Genomic DNA, 14,081 nt, shown 5'->3' on the forward strand with positions numbered 1-14,081 from the left:
ACTTATTAATGGCTCCCAGCAGATCTCCTTCATCCTGCGATTCATGCGATGACGGAACGTTATTATCACGTAAAAACCTCCAGAGGACTCTTCAGAAGATTCGCTGTTGCTGCCGTCGCCTCCACCCTAGCAGCGTTGCCTTGGATATAAAGATGTAGTCATTTTTATAGGCCGTTGACAATACAACGCACAAGAGTCTCCCCTCAGTGACGTCACACTACACCACGCTCGTTATCGGAAGTTGAAGAACCGGAAGCAAATTTGACGTGCTATATCTCGGCGAAGACTAAACTTAAAAATCTAAAACTATTTTTCCTGTCATGTATGCAACTAGAATTATCAATTTCCAACATAAAAGAACTTTTGATTTTTGCGTTGCAGTTACCCTTTAAAGGGAAAGTCCAACAAAAATGAACTTAACTTGTATGGGTAGATCTTACGAAGACAAATCGATCGGTATAAGTTACTCCGTTATCTTCGCTTTTGTATACGAGAACGAGCGATGTTTCTGTAATGTGCAACGCCCACGCGCCTGCTCTGCTCTTCCTGGTCGATTAAGCTCCGCCCACTGCAAACGAATCAATGCGTTTACGGATGACTGCTACGGATATATCGAGAATGACGAATGTGAATGCAAAGATATTATAAAGATCTGCCTTCTTGCCGTCAGTGGTTCCTCTTTAAAGTAAAATGGTGTGGTAGAGCTGTTTCCCCGCCAGACTTTGAAGCAGAATTCCTCAATACCACAGCTTACCTAGAGAACGCACTTGTTCTTGAATATTTGTTTATCCTTGTTCTTTTAATATCCGAAGAGAAACGTCCAACGCACAGTCTGGCGTGTGCTACAGAGGATGATCCTATTTTTACATCCGGGATTGTAATCTTCTACCATCAGCGGCAAAAGAAAGTGAGCTGTCGGATTTGAAGATGTGTAGCTATTTATATATAATATATACGTCACAGGGTATATATATATATAATATATACGTCACAGGGTAGAAAGACAGAGAAGAACTGATGTCGTTAGAGGAAACAAATTGAGAAGCAGGTCGACGCTGAAAACAGTGAGAAGTGTTGCACAGAGATATCGCACCAGTAGCTGCATTATACGCTTAGTTGTTCTAGAAACACAAGCTTTCATGAGTGAAAAATACATTTGTATTTGACGGCGAGGGCTAGATATACAGTAGATATAGATACTGTGATGACATGTTGTGGAAAGAGGTTACTTTCTAGACTAATAATACTCCTCGAATTGAAGAAGACCGGAGGGTCGTCGAGTACACTAAAACAATGCCGTGACGGAAACTCGTGTTTTCATGTTTTCAACCTTGTCCGATATCATGTCGCTCGGCTTTTCGTTGCACGTGACCGCAGAGCTACACTGCACTCCTACTTAATTAGCTAATTGAATGCGGTGTCAAGGTGTTCCTGCAGTTCAAGAAGAGGCAAATCTCGTGGAAGGTCTGCCGGAGACGGCGACATCCATGCAGTCGACCTTCAGCTCTTTGTTTACATTTCACCCCTGCGCTCATGATCAGTGCAATGTATTACGCATGCACAACTGGTGAACGTGAGTATGACGTTCGAAAAACAAGGTTATTGACCGTATACGGACGAGCCTGCTGCGCAGAACAGTGAGGTGTAGAGATGTGTATTGATTATCATCAAGAACGTAAATTGTCACGTTGCTGATGTCAACTCGATCATATTCGTAGAACAATCAGTCACGTGACTAGAAACATCTCTGTTTTATATGTACGACGAATTAGGTTTTCTACACGTAAGCTAGATCTTGTCTAGCTGACACAAATGCACTATTGCTCTACAAGGTTTGACGAGCATGAAAGCTGTATAGTTCTTACCGATAAATTGTTGTTATATAAAGGTAAGACAGCGGTGCAGACGTCTACTGATGTACATTTACACGTAGGATGACGGTGGCTTGGGATGACTCTTGGAGTACGTCACGTGACATACTCACGTGAATTAGGTAGGATTGCAACTACAACAAACTCTAGATATATATAGCGATAGAGAATACGGCGAATAAGAGGCGTGCTGTGCACGATCTCGTTCGTATCTAGACGACGACTTTCTGTACTTCGTAACTCTAGAGTGTTGTCCAGAACCACCATCGTACCAAAACGGCGTACCAAGTACCAAACGACAGGAGGTAAAGTTGTACATTTACACGAGCGAACCCTAGAGGTACCAGGAAGAGCTTGTGCACCGTGTCTGCATTCAAATGGCTCTCTGCTGTCAATTTTATCAAACTAAGAATACTAGTAGCTATAGTAAAGAATAGAACTGACTTACCTGAGATTTGTCCGCAAGCAGAAGCTGAACAAGGCGTGCAATAACGGTCAGACTAGCTACGTACTTGGCGATCTGATTCCACCAGCACTCCGGTGACGTTTAATTAAGCAAGCGCTGATTGGTCCTTGCACTTGACGTCACCGGAAGGTCAACATTACACTAGGGAATTCCCCTTAGGACGGGTCTACGAGGGTGTGCTCGCCTGTTTACCCTAGTAGGGTAAACAGGCTCGTCTTAAGGGGAATTCCCTAGTGTAATGTTGACCTTCCGGTGACGTCTAAGCAAGCGCTGATTGGTCCTTGCACTGGTGGAATCAGATCGCCAAGTACGTAGCTAGTCTGACCGTTATTGCACGCCTTGTTCAGCTTCTGCTTGCGGACAAATCTCAGGTAAGTCAGTTCTATTCTTTACTATAGCTACTAGTATTCTTAGTTTGATAAAATTGACAGCAGAGAGCCATTTGAATGCAGACACGGTGCACAAGCTCTTCCTGGTACCTCTAGGGTTCGCTCGTGTAAATGTACAACTTTACCTCCTGTCGTTTGGTACTTGGTACGCCGTTTTGGTACGATGGTGGTTCTGGACAACACTCTAGAGTTACGAAGTACAGAAAGTCGTCGTCTAGATACGAACGAGATCGTGCACAGCACGCCTCTTATTCGCCGTATTCTCTATCGCTATATATATCTAGAGTTTGTTGTAGTTGCAATCCTACCTAATTCACGTGAGTATGTCACGTGACGTACTCCAAGAGTCATCCCAAGCCACCGTCATCCTACGTGTAAATGTACATCAGTAGACGTCTGCACCGCTGTCTTACCTTTATATAACAACAATTTATCGGTAAGAACTATACAGCTTTCATGCTCGTCAAACCTTGTAGAGCAATAGTGCATTTGTGTCAGCTAGACAAGATCTAGCTTACGTGTAGAAAACCTAATTCGTCGTACATATAAAACAGAGATGTTTCTAGTCACGTGACTGATTGTTCTACGAATATGATCGAGTTGACATCAGCAACGTGACAATTTACGTTCTTGATGATAATCAATACACATCTCTACACCTCACTGTTCTGCGCAGCAGGCTCGTCCGTATACGGTCAATAACCTTGTTTTTCGAACGTCATACTCACGTTCACCAGTTGTGCATGCGTAATACATTGCACTGATCATGAGCGCAGGGGTGAAATGTAAACAAAGAGCTGAAGGTCGACTGCATGGATGTCGCCGTCTCCGGCAGACCTTCCACGAGATTTGCCTCTTCTTGAACTGCAGGAACACCTTGACACCGCATCCAATTAGCTAATTAAGTAGGAGTTGCAGTGTAGCTCCGCGGTCACGTGCAACGAAAAGCCGAGCGACATGATATCGGACAAGGTTGAAAACATGAAGACACGAGTTTCCGTCACGGCATTGTTTTAGTGTACTCGACGACCCTCCGGTCTTCTTCAATTCGAGGAGTATTATTAGTCTAGAAAGTAACCTCTTTCCACAACATGTCATCACAGTATCTATATCTACTGTATATCTAGCCCTCGCCGTCAAATACAAATGTATTTTTCACTCATGAAAGCTTGTGTTTCTAGAACAACTAAGCGTATAATGCAGCTACTGGTGCGATATCTCTGTGCGACACTTCTCATTGTTTTCTGCGTCGATCTGCTTCTCAATTTGTTTCCTCTAACGACATCAGTTCTTCTTTGTCTTTCTATATCACATTTGATTATTCGCTGTCTCTCTATGTTTAAAAATATGAAAAAGATAATCATCAATCACCACCAGCACACAAACTACTACGTCCAAGGTGTGCAAAATGCTGCAGTCGGTCCTAATGCTCAACAGCAGCACATCCGCAACGAGGTGTGGGGATAGAACAAATGTCAAGAACAAACTTTAATGTGGATGTTGTAAACATGTTTGGTATGCATTTGGTAACAATTCTAGACTTTCCAATACATTATAAGTTACAATACGAGAACTTCTTTACCACAACTGCCAGTAAACGGAAAGAACGTCACTCGTCCTACCGATGGATCATACGTAATAAATATTTCCCAAGTCTGTTTGCTTGGGGAGTTGTGCGACGTCATGCAAATGAAGAATGTGATCTGCTATGAAACACCACGCCCACCATCGTACGGTATCGTGTAGTGTGCCCGTGAAAGTGCTTAGTCTACTACTTGTAGATGTTTCTCGATTTTTCTTAGACAACAAACGAGTCTTTATACTTCGTCACCACAGTTGCCAACTCGGTGATTCGCTAGTGCGGAGCCTATCTAAATACATTTACATTCGTAGCATTTCTTCTCCAATCGGTTCATCTACGGTAAAGGTAGCGTATAGTACAATGCACGTGCCAACACATTCACTGGCACAACATTGTGGTTAGGGCGGAGTTGTCAAGAACTGCCAACGTGGTCTGGCACGTGACGGAAAGGAAAGTAAAAACAGACACCTGCTTGTGTGTTGGAAATGTGATCTCCTGAGACACGCGTACGAATGGAAGCCCCGCTGAGACCCCCGCTGTGTCTAGCGTTTTCGGTCATTTCAATTTTCTATTTTCTATTTTCTATTCATGCTAGAAATAGAAAAGCGAACTGCGCGTTCAAGTTTCTAGTTTTGAGCACATAGGTGCCTAAAAATCAAACTATAAAAGATAAATCTAAAGATCACAAGAATCAAACATCAAAAGATGAAAAACCGTTTTACAAAAAATAAGAATAAAAATAGAAATAAAAAAAAGTTAAAATTTAATAAACACAAAAATTTAAAAATTAACTAAATTGAAAAATTGAAAAATTAAAACATGAAAATTGAAATGTAGAAAATGGCCGGACCATCCACTGACCCCCTTCAGCGATCAGGTCGAGACTCAGGAACGAGTGACGGCCACACACAACTCCAGACTATCGGAGCACGGACTGAGATTGGATCTGCTCGATTGTAAAAAATCCAATGGGGTGCTGTTTGGAAGATCACCGACGTGAAACGACGAAGGAGAGACGCCGTGACGGGCAAGACGCCGTCGATTTACTCCCAGCCGTTCTAGACGTCTCCAAATGGATACAAATTGTGTGCTCGAATGTACTTGAATGGTGACGGAATGGGACGAGGGACACATCTCTCACTTTTTGTTGTCGTAATGAGAGGAGAGTAAGTACGACGTCTTGCTTGAGTGGCCGTTCCACCATAAGATCTCTTTGATTCTTATTGATCAAAACAGCAGGAGACAAATATGCGACGCGTTTCGACCCGACCCGACGTCGTCGTCCTTTCGGAGACCGAGATGTGAGATGTCGCCAGTGAGTGTCCTTTGTTTTGTCCACTGACGACACTCGAAAGTGGAGGCTACATCAGAGACGACGCAATGTTTGTCAAGATTGCCGTTGACTGTTCAAAAGTGATTCGACCAGAGGCAGGATAAGAGTTTTCTAGACTAAGACAGTCACCTAATTGGTGTCTAATTTCGAGCTTAATTAACTTAATTAATAGAAAATTTACTAACGTCTGCTTTCATTAAATAAAACAAAATTGAAGCTAACACGGTCTGAACGAAAGTATGAAATGTGATGTATTGTGGCTTTCATCCAAAGATATAGAATTTGCAAATTTACTACTACAGAACGGCGTAGGGGGGGATCTATGCATGGGTACTTATATACTACACTATAGCTAACTTAATAACTTACTAATAACTTACTGGCCGGTTCTCCGCATGACGTTCAGTGCTTTCCTGGTGGTCATTGATATCCACTAGGCAGGGCCTGATCCAGAGGGTTGATAAGGGAGTTGAACCCCTTTTTTTCAATAAGCGTGGTTCAATGATTTCATATAATTTTATTAGAAAAGAGAAAATTTGTTATGCTATAAATAACTACTACCAGGTCAACCCCCTCTTTCAAAACTTCCTGGATCCGGGCCTGCATACGTTTTGAAAAAGGCAGACAAAAAACGAGATAGAAAAACAAGAACGCTCACTCCTAGCGAGATCAACCATGCATGCATGCCTCGCACTTGTTTTTTCTGCTAGGCCTACTCCCTGTTCGCGTTCACTGTGAATCTGGAACTATGTAATGAAGCGCCTGTGTTGGTTTAGAAACACGTAACTAATGCCTGTGACCTATGACATCAATAGCTTGTTTACTGTGACTCCGGATTTACTGTTACTGACACAGAGATGTTTTACTGTGAGTTACAATACCTGCAAAACACGAGGAAAAAGAAGACAAAAATTTCTAGAAAAACGATGGAATGCAGGAAAGACATCATGGAGAGCTCTAACATCACAAATGAGATAGATGACGACTACGAAGTGACGGAACTTGATAGTGATTTTCCATTGACCAGCCAAGCCCAGACGAACACGACCAAGCGTTGCTGCACGCTTTGCACTGGTGTAATTAATAGTAATGAAGTAAGACATGGCATCTAATTACGTGACCAGTTATCTGTAAATTATATCGGTAACCATAACGTTCTAATCGACTAATGGTTTTGATATGCAAAAACCTTATCCTCCTGGGTGTGTCTTATTTACATGCTATGTTTAGCGTCTACAAGGAATCCGGGCTCTTGCGCTTTCGAATTATGCCAAGATCGTCGCGTACCGACGAAGGACACAGGAGTTATAGCGATTCTTTTAAAATAAACAGTGAACGCGAACAGAGAGTAGTGTAAATGTGTTTAGCTAAATGGTGTGTCCCAGATACACACATTTCTGTCTCTTGATCATAAGCCCGGAGACCTATGGTCGCAGTCGTTGCAATAGACCACTGTCAGGTTTGAAGATGCTTTAAAGCGTTAGCTCTAAGTCTTGTTTAAACGTGTGCATGTGTAGCTATTTATATATACGACGCAATAGGCGTGGAACCGAAAATAGAAAAGCGGGGGGTGCATACGCGAGACTAACGATGCAGCGGAATTTCCTAGTAGGATGTCAGATGTCGCATATGTTATCTAGTCCCGTGACATCTAAGCAAGCGCTGATTGGTCCTTACCCAATGCAAACAGTCCAGCCAGGAAGTAAGAATTGCACGCTTTGTTCAGCTCCTGCTTGCGGAAAAATCTCAGGTAAGTCAGTCATTCTCTACTATAGCTCAATTAATTAATTAGCTGCCACTACCGAACCGTCTCCGACACTCTCCGTTGTGCCCAATGAGCAGAGAACCTATACAGGCGACTGGTGGTGACCGTTGTGCCCGATCCCCAGAGAACTCATACAAGCGACTTGCGGTGACCGTTTGTGCCCGATGTGCAGAGAACCTATACAGGCGACTTGCGGTGACCGTTGTACCCGATGCGCAGAGAACCTATACAGGCGACTTGTGGTGACCGTTGTGACCGTTGTGCCCCATCCCCAGAGAAATAATACAATCGACTTGTGGTGACCGTTGTGCCTGATGCGCAGAGAACCTATACAAGCGACTTGCGGTGACCGTTGTGCCCGATGCGCAGATAACCTATACAGGCGACTTGTGGTGACCGCATTGCATCTGGTATTGGATCACTGTGCATCTGTAGTTTTCTTAAGTTAAATAACACGTCGTAGCTTGTTGTGTCCACTAGAATGCCTATTATGAGAAAGCCTTTACAACCTTTAGGGACTTTCCCGCGTGTGTACTGAAACGTCGAACAGATCGTTCGATAGGTCCCCAAAGTCCGGAAACATCGTCTGTAATTCTTCACTGATGACAGCATGACTATTACCCTCTTCCACTCGCTTCCGAACAAAATCTTCGTCAACTTCGACCACGGAGATCGAGAGTGGAGACAATGCACGACCTGCCGTTATATCGTGAGATGATAGATATCGGCTGGGGCTTCCCCGTCAGATGTTTAGAGGCGTGGTCTAGATGATCCGCGCAAATGTCCTCTAGCTAGATAGTTGCTTGGAGTCTTTCCAAATCGACTAGACTTCAACTTTCAAGTGTAGGCTAGACGTTGATCTCGTTGACTATAGATGCCCTAGACGCGTGCCTCTATGCAACGGGCTTCCCTCGCTCATCGCCGCAAGGAATGTCTCACGTCTAAGCGTGACGGTTGACGAGAGCCAGGTGCAAGTGCTTACTGACTTGTTGTGAGAGGTCGGTCGCGTGCCTGTCGAGGCTTTCTCATGCATCTCTTAATTGCATTACATTGCATGCGTGTCAAAGGCGGGGCGGGGCGTGGCTAAGCTAGACGCAACTTTCGTCTTTCAATTGAATATTGAAGTCACCGGCGACCGCCCGCGCGGTGTCATTATGCCGTTTATGAGATATCGCTCGCGCTAGCAGCTGCGGGTAACTTTCTATTTACATTTAGTACGGAGAAAGAAAATTGCATCGGAGGCTATATTTTAATATTCATAATTTACAAAAATTGGGCGGATGGAAAGATTGAATCTATTTGCAAAGTAAATGAATATTGAAATGACAATTGATCTTCAATCAATTTCTATTTCCAATGTAATGGAATATTGTAAGAGCAAGCAACGCCAGTCAATTTTTAATCTGACATTCAATTTTCAATTTGTTTCAAAAATTAAAAATGGAATGGTTGAATTGGCCACGCAAATTCAAAATTTAATATTTAATTTTTAAATTCAATTGATTATTAAATTTAACATTGAAAATTAAACTAACGTGCTTGCAATTTTGCTTTGAAAAAGGAAATTGGTTAAAAATTGAGTAAGTTTTCAATATTCATTTTAATCCGCAAATAATTATAGTTTGTCGATCAATCAATTTTTAAGTTTCAATAGAATTGAATATTGAAATTGCAAGCAACTTCTAGGCTATTTTCAATTTCTAATTCAATATTTAATTGTTCGGATTCGGATTTCGCTTGGATCGAGAGTTCGGATTCGGATTTCGCTTGGATCGAGAGTTCGGATTCGGATTTCGCTTGGATCGAGAGTTCGGATTCGGATTTCGCTTGGATCGAGAGTTCGGATTCGGATTTCGCTTGGATCGAGAGTTCGGATTCGGATTTCGCTTGGATCGAGAGTTCGGATTCGGATTTCGCTTGGATCGAGAGTTCGGATTCGGATTTCGCTTGGATCGAGAGTTCGGATTCGGATTTCGCTTGGATCGAGAGTTCGGATTCGGATTTCGCTTGGATCGAGAGTTCGGATTCGGATTTCGCTTGGATCGAGAGTTCGGATTCGGATTTCGCTTGGATCGAGAGTTCGGATTCGGATTTCGCTTGGATCGAGAGTTCGGATTCGGATTTCGCTTGGATCGAGAGTTCGGATTCGGATTTCGCTTGGATCGAGAGTTCGGATTCGGATTTCGCTTGGATCGAGAGTTCGGATTCGGATTTCGCTTGGATCGAGAGTTCGGATTCGGATTTCGCTTGGATCGAGAGTTCGGATTCGGATTTCGCTTGGATCGAGAGTTCGGATTCGGATTTCGCTTGGATCGAGAGTTCGGATTCGGATTTCGCTTGGATCGAGAGTTCGGATTCGGATTTCGCTTGGATCGAGAGTTCGGATTCGGATTTCGCTTGGATCGAGAGTTCGGATTCGGATTTCGCTTGGATCGAGAGTTCGGATTCGGATTTCGCTTGGATCGAGAGTTCGGATTCGGATTTCGCTTGGATCGAGAGTTCGGATTCGGATTTCGCTTGGATCGAGAGTTCGGATTCGGATTTCGCTTGGATCGAGAGTTCGGATTCGGATTTCGCTTGGATCGAGAGTTCGGATTCGGATTTCGCTTGGATCGAGAGTTCGGATTCGGATTTCGCTTGGATCGAGAGTTCGGATTCGGATTTCGCTTGGATCGAGAGTTCGGATTCGGATTTCGCTTGGATCGAGAGTTCGGATTCGGATTTCGCTTGGATCGAGAGTTCGGATTCGGATTTCGCTTGGATCGAGAGTTCGGATTCGGATTTCGCTTGGATCGAGAGTTCGGATTCGGATTTCGCTTGGATCGAGAGTTCGGATTCGGATTTCGCTTGGATCGAGAGTTCGGATTCGGATTTCGCTTGGATCGAGAGTTCGGATTCGGATTTCGCTTGGATCGAGAGTTCGGATTCGGATTTCGCTTGGATCGAGAGTTCGGATTCGGATTTCGCTTGGATCGAGAGTTCGGATTCGGATTTCGCTTGGATCGAGAGTTCGGATTCGGATTTCGCTTGGATCGAGAGTTCGGATTCGGATTTCGCTTGGATCGAGAGTTCGGATTCGGATTTCGCTTGGATCGAGAGTTCGGATTCGGATTTCGCTTGGATCGAGAGTTCGGATTCGGATTTCGCTTGGATCGAGAGTTCGGATTCGGATTTCGCTTGGATCGAGAGTTCGGATTCGGATTTCGCTTGGATCGAGAGTTCGGATTCGGATTTCGCTTGGATCGAGAGTTCGGATTCGGATTTCGCTTGGATCGAGAGTTCGGATTCGGATTTCGCTTGGATCGAGAGTTCGGATTCGGATTTCGCTTGGATCGAGAGTTCGGATTCGGATTTCGCTTGGATCGAGAGTTCGGATTCGGATTTCGCTTGGATCGAGAGTTCGGATTCGGATTTCGCTTGGATCGAGAGTTCGGATTCGGATTTCGCTTGGATCGAGAGTTCGGATTCGGATTTCGCTTGGATCGAGAGTTCGGATTCGGATTTCGCTTGGATTTTGCTTGTCCCACCTGTACACGTACAGACTTGTTATATATATGATAGCTACGGGTGGACATGAGACTTGTGGGTGGCGACCGTGGAGTCCCGCCTTGACATATGGCGCGTTATGTAGACCAAAATTACTCTACTACATGGGAACGCCGGCAAAATCATGAGGACAACGGGTAACTATACACGAGCACACCAGTTAGCTCATTAGAACACCGGTTAACTACATGAGGACGCCAGCTAGCTCATGAGGACACCGTTGACATACCCATTCGATTTCTGCTACCGTTGAAGTTATCATGAGAGCTCTATTAGACCGATGAATGTACATAGAATCTGTTACAATCCATCGGCTACCCTAGGATGCTCAGTTTCGGGCGCCGAGTAGGGGTGCGCGCCCTCGACGATAAGAGAATGAACTCTGAGTAGGTATAGCTAGTAGGACAAAATATACCAGCTAGGTAGCGACCGAGTTTGAGAGCCTGGCGTACAGCTGCGAGAATGGTGCTTACTAGAGCTTTACTTTCCGCTTGCGTTCATGGTTCCCGTACCTCTACGCCTGCAATGAGATCACGTGAGACGTCGAGTCGTTTATCACATGTGTTAGTTGTAGTGACAGTAATTATTTATAAAGTAAATACAAGCAGACTGACAGGTAGAAGTCAAGTGTGAGGGCTATATATAGTGGCGGATAGAGAAGCAAACAGGCGAAGGGCTAGTCTTTTGAAGAACATAAAATCCTCGCTCACATGTCAGTTATGGCTGATGTACAGCTCGGTACGCAACCATTTCACTATGGGCTAGTACTGAAATGAGCGTGACTCCTTCGCGGCGATCTTACCTCTTTGCTAGCAAGCCAAATCCTGCTATGTCCTAACTCGTTTTTGAAACGAAAACAAAGCAAAAACGAAATAAAAAAACAAAGAGAGTCGAGAATTCCCATGCATGGTAGTTGGATTCCAATCTTTCTGTCTTGTAGTCTCTAGATACACCCAAATCTCAACTGGATGATGTTGCACCGCTGTCTGTGTGAATCGCTACTAGAAAGGCAGGCTGCCAGTGGTTTGAGCGTACAGGTTATCAATCAGTATGTTTTTGGCCATTCACTTGTCTAGACACTACAAGTGCAGCAATACTCAAGCGTGATCATCACGACTTCTCGAGAGGAAATCTCGGGTCTAAGTCAGTTGACTGCATCTAGACTTCAAAGTATACTTGCAGTTTGAGAGTGCTGGATTTTTAGTACATGCTACGTGGAAGTTGATCGGAGGGGGGGGGGGTGTCGAAAAAGACAGAAAAACCGGTTGCAAACAAGACCGCTTGCTCGCAGGTCAAATATACGTTTTGCTTTGGTAGAAATGTAGCTTGCACAGTGCAACATACTGATCCAAACAGTGTACGTCCCCGCCCCCCGCCCCCCCGCCCCGTCATTAGCAAAGCCAGTCCGTAACGAAAGTATTTTTGGGAATCCCCTCATTATGTATTCTCCTACATCGTGTAACCCGACTTCTTCGCGCTAAATTGCTTCACCATGTGCACGTGCGCTAACTTTGATATGTGGTATTGTCATGTTGTTGGCCTATATGTATAGGTGCAAAGATGCACATGTGCACGTGGTAAAGCAACCGCGAAGAAGAACTGGCACTCTAATAGTATATATGGACTATACGCAAATCGCGTGGGAGGCTGACTGGCGTTGTCTAGAGTAGCTAATAAATAGTTATGCGTTTCTGCCTAGAGGGGAGTTTCAGAGGACTTGCTGGTTGCCATGCACACATTAAAACAGACGTATTTTTCATAACCACTACTACTGACCTAGGCAACAGCACATGATGCATGAGATGTAGAGTTGCAAGAAGTAATTATTGATTAATACGAGAATTTCCACGCATGTCTTTTAGTATAGTAAGTTGTCGTATTTCTGTCGTTGCTTCTACGTAGACAATTATTATTTACAACAGCAATTTTACACACCCTATCTATTTGAGCTCTGTTTCTAGGAACAAACAATTCTAATGAAGACGTGTTTCATCTGCTCAGCTTTTCTTACTGTTTCTATTGTCTATTTCCAACCATTCCTATTGACTCTTTTCGAAACAGCAGTTCTACTTCTTTCTTGGTATCTAATATCCCACTTTGTTTCGTTACGTTCAACGTTTCGTCGTTGGTACCGTGCGTTCTGCAATCACGTTTTCCAAGTTGGAGTAAGATGACAAAAATCTTTAAAATCAATCACGTATTGTTTATATGCACGATAAGCTACCCTGTTCTGTTTCTTGTAGCTCGTCCAACATATTGAAGAAAAGAATGGGCGGCCAGACAAACAATTAGACGACTTGACAGCGACTGGACGTGATTGTTTTCTTGCCAACCGTCTCATCACTCAGGTATATTCTAGACCTAAAGCATGTACATTCAGTATTTTTGGTACCGGTTAGTTGGACACGCCTGTTTGATCATTGCAGACACACGCGCACGAGTCAGCTAGAGGAGATGTCTTCGTCAACATCGCAGATGTGACTGTCGTGCAACAAAGTCACTACAACATTCAAGATGTTGAGAATGCTTTGGTTGGATATCATCCTCAAATGCACCATTACTGCTATGAGAGCCAATATTAAAATCACAAAACGAAACAAACGCAGGTAGTAGCTAGCGTGTTTGATATGCATTTGGAGAGGGATGCTTGTGGACATGCACGTGCATGAATATCTCAGTTGAATTGTTACAAAGTCAAAACTATATACGTTTCTGTACGCACATACGTATGTCTGTAGTATAATTTTATGTGATCAAACAAAATAGGCAGATCCAACAAGTTCGTTAGATTCCAACTTTTAGTTGACTATAAAGTTTAATTCTCTCTGATGATCATATTCGAAACTTCAAACGATGTCATTCAGTTTGACTTCGTCAACAAACTTCATTGTTAACTAATTAGCCCTCCATTGACCATCGCATCACAAATGTTATAACTAATTTGTGTTCACGTAAAATTTACACAATAAGAAATTTGATGGTATTGTATTGTCATGCTAATGTTTCTTGAGCTCTCAAATTTATCTCTTTCACAGAATACCTCAAAGTCGTGCAGTAATGACAACACACGTCGTAGAGTTGTTTCTGAATTCTAGGTTTAAATAGTGCTCTCTATATAAATTTCTAAAC

The sequence above is a fragment of the Corticium candelabrum genome, chromosome 15 (assembly GCF_963422355.1).
Source record: "Corticium candelabrum chromosome 15, ooCorCand1.1, whole genome shotgun sequence".
Classification (NCBI taxonomy): Eukaryota; Metazoa; Porifera; class Homoscleromorpha; order Homosclerophorida; family Plakinidae; genus Corticium; species Corticium candelabrum.